The sequence below is a fragment of the Lates calcarifer genome, unplaced genomic scaffold (genome assembly GCF_001640805.2).
Source record: "Lates calcarifer isolate ASB-BC8 unplaced genomic scaffold, TLL_Latcal_v3 _unitig_5448_quiver_928, whole genome shotgun sequence".
NCBI lineage: Eukaryota > Metazoa > Chordata > Actinopteri > Centropomidae > Lates > Lates calcarifer.
Window position 1 is genome coordinate 1 of NW_026117527.1, and position 3,592 is coordinate 3,592.

The 3,592-nt window shown below is 42.6% G+C and overlaps 1 pseudogene; it reads left to right on the forward strand.

Annotated features, from left to right (window-relative positions):
• Window positions 1-435: 435 nt before the first annotated feature.
• On the forward strand, window positions 436-3,133 carry LOC108874527 (uncharacterized; annotated as a pseudogene).
• Window positions 3,134-3,592: the final 459 nt, after the last annotated feature.

Below are 3,592 nucleotides of genomic sequence, written 5' to 3' on the forward strand. Positions count from 1 at the left end.
AAACCATAAGTTGACAGCTGCAGTACTGGATGCTGTGCCATAATGTCCCTGACATCTGTTACAATGACAACATACATCACAGTGGATGAGTAGCAGTACACAGGTAATCACAGCTGTGGGGATATCTTTAAAAAAAACTCCATCAACAGCTCTGCTATCAACTAACTGAGCTTCATGTTTTTCTGTTTTCTTTAATGTATTTTTGATATTTTATTATTCATTCTCCACTCCTCAGAATTAAGCACTCCCCCTACATAATTTATATACTGTTTGAAATTTTAAAATGAATATGAGTTTAGAACCAATGATTAAAGTTGTTAACATTTTCACCAACATGCTTGATGTGGTTTCCAGCAGCTCTAGAGGGCAACAATCTCACCACAAGCAGATTAACAGAGTACAAAAAATTCATGATATCCTCTGTTTCTTCTTTTTTCAACAGTTAATAACATGGACAAACAAATAGCAAAGACCACTCAAAGTCTCACTACTGCAGCAGAGGTGCGGGAAACCACCAAGATGCTGATGAAGCCAATGCAAACTGGGAGGAGTACCTGACTCCTGCACCCCTCTCTATCGCCATCATGGGGGAACTCGTCTTCATCTCCCACTGTGATGACTTCTCCATCAACAAGAACCCCCAAAAGGTGGCTACAAGTTCATTAAGTACCCAGACTCCTTCAGGGCCTGTCTTATGCAGGTCTGTAACTCAGGCTGGCACGCATTCAACGAGGCCCACAAGAACATGGATCAGATCCGCATTCACACGAGCACAGTTCCTGATTATATGAAGACTGCAGTCAACATTCTTTTCAACAGCACTGATAAAATAATTGAAGCTCTCCTGCAAATCAACTGGAAAACATTCGAACCATTGCAGACGAGTGCGTGATACTAGCAGACAGTGTTGAAAAGAAGTATACTGATGTTATCAATTTAATCCAGGAGCTGTTGGAGGCTTGTATCAATGCTGAACACTTTTATGGAGAAGGAGATGGAAAAGGTCAAGATGAAACTGGAAGAAAACAAACTGAGGGAGCCAGAGTGCAAGACAGCTGAGTGAACAATCCAAGAAAGCGATGGAGGCCATGTCAAAGCAGATGGAAGAAGCACAAGATGCCTACAAGAAAGCCATGAATTCTCTTCCCTCTGGGTGGGAAATGATTGGCATGGATGTGGTTGAATCGCTCTCATCAGGGATGACAGCAATTATGAATGGATGTGTTTCTCGAATGGCTGATCCTATAGGTGCATCAGCTTTAATGCGCACCTTCAGAGATGGAGCTGTTGGTAAGAATGTTGGTGAGAATGTGGATGAGTTTGCACCAATGACAGCGTACAGCAAGTCTGCAGAGATTCTGAAGGTTGCAGGATCTCTCAAACAACTTGTCAGTGGCAGTGAAATAGACTGGGAGGACCTGTATGATCAGAAGAATAAGAGCGTGAAGACCGAATGGACTGAGGAACAATTCAAAAGGATCTCTGAGGACCTGGAGGAGATGTCAGGAGATGTGTGCAAAAAAGCTCTGTCACTCTGTAAAAGAGGCATCACCATCTGTGAGGAGCTGGCAACATATACTCCAGATCAGACATGGGATGAGAAGAAAACTAAACAGCTGATAAAGGACATTAAGAAGTTGAATGATCGCGCCCTCACTTTTGACACTAAGAGCAAAGCAGCTTCAGGTACTCCAGCTCTTACCGCCAAACCACCAATGATGTCCAAAGCAGACAACAGCTCAGGAGGAAAGTCTGCCGGTCAGAGAGCATCTGAGAATGCTCGTTTCTCCATCGAGCAGAGCCAAGCACAACTCAGTCAAGTACGGCAGTCATATGAGAAGAGTGTGGAGAACATGGAGAAGAATCAGAAAGAGCTGACTGACATCCTGGTTGAAATGCAGAACTGCAAACTCAATGAGATCGACTTTGACACCAAAATCAAAATGCTGGTCAAAGGTCTTGATGCCATGGGCAGAGTCAAAGAGCAGTGGGAGAAGATGGTGCGCTTCTTCCAGATGGTCTCCAACATTGTCAAAATCAGCCTCAGCAAGACAATGCACAATTTTATTAAGGCAGCTGATGACATAAAAATGTTTTCTTACAATGAGAAGCTCTTTGTAAAAGACCTCCTGTACAAACAGGCCTTTGAAGCCTCCAACATTGCCAGCCTGATCCACATGATCTCAGAGACCTACACTGAAGTGTCCAACAAGTACCTGATGGACAGAGTGAGCAGCCTGGGTAAGCTCATGGCCATGGATAAGGAGAGACCAGAGTTCCTTCATGAGCGTCTGAAGCTGCAGGAGTCCTGTGACGATGCTCAGAGAGGGATTCTGCAGCTGGTCCTGAAGAACAAGAAAGAATTTGAGAGGCAGACCGATGCCAGGATGAAGAAAATAGAGGGTGACCTGAAGGCCATTCTGCCTGCTGCTCCACCTGAGGAGACGGAGAGAATCAAAGAGATCGTTCAGGCCGGCTTCAGTAAAGAAGAAGAGGATTACTACTGATTCAGGTTCACTGTTTACTGGCAGAATCTAGATAACCATGGTATATCACAGTATGATACAGAAGCTTCACATGTGGGTGTTAGCAAGTCCACCTCCTGGTGTTGGGTCAAGTTTTTTCCACTTTGCTGTTTCCTTGTGTTTTATAGTGATCAGTGTGAGACAGTGTAAACCTGAGTATAAACCAGAGAAATCCTGTCTGATGATTGTGTTCATATAATGCACGTCTGACTTGGGAGAGGGAATGAAGTAATACAGAGAAGTATAATCAGAGCTAGAGATGTGTGTGTGTGTGTGTGTGTGTCTGCAGAGATAAATCTAATGTGTGTGCTGTAAAACATCAGGTTTTCTCTGTCACAGACTGGCTGCACATCTTCAGCACTCACTAATTTTAGAGAAGAATCATTTATTTCAAGTCGTCCTTTCTGTTCATAGTCATTTCTCCTTGAAATGGAAATGTAATAGTTTTTTGGTTTTCTTCTCTTTTTTTCAGATGTATTTAACCTTTACTTTAGCTGCATGTAATCTGTTACATTTCAGTCACATTTGACTCTGGATGAGACTTTGTACTCTGCTTGCTGTGCTCAATAAAACTAAGTAGATCCTCTTGATCTACTGAAAAGACAGAATCATGTTTATCTTATTGGTTCTGTCACTCCACTGATCCAAAGCTTCTTCAACGATTGTCTGATACTTTTCAACAACTCCCTGATGTTAGAAACACTAATCTACAAGTAGATACCATGGATGAGGGACACTGGATCAATCCTGACCTCTTGTTGTCGTTCTAGTAATCCAGCAAAGTAATGGAGTACATGGTTAAGAGATGACATCACCCCTCCAATGCACAGTACCAAAGGCTACAGACTGGCAGCTGAATATCTTTAGCACGTCACAGTTCTTACAACACATATATTTAAGATAATAATAATGACTGAGTTGAGATGATTGAATTTCTCACTAACATCTGTTTTATAAAACGAGGAGATGCTGTTGTCAGCGTAGGTACGACCATGATGGAGACTCATCTGTTCTTAACAAGTCTCTTCATCCTTGACAGAACAATGAGATGTGCTACACGTCACCAG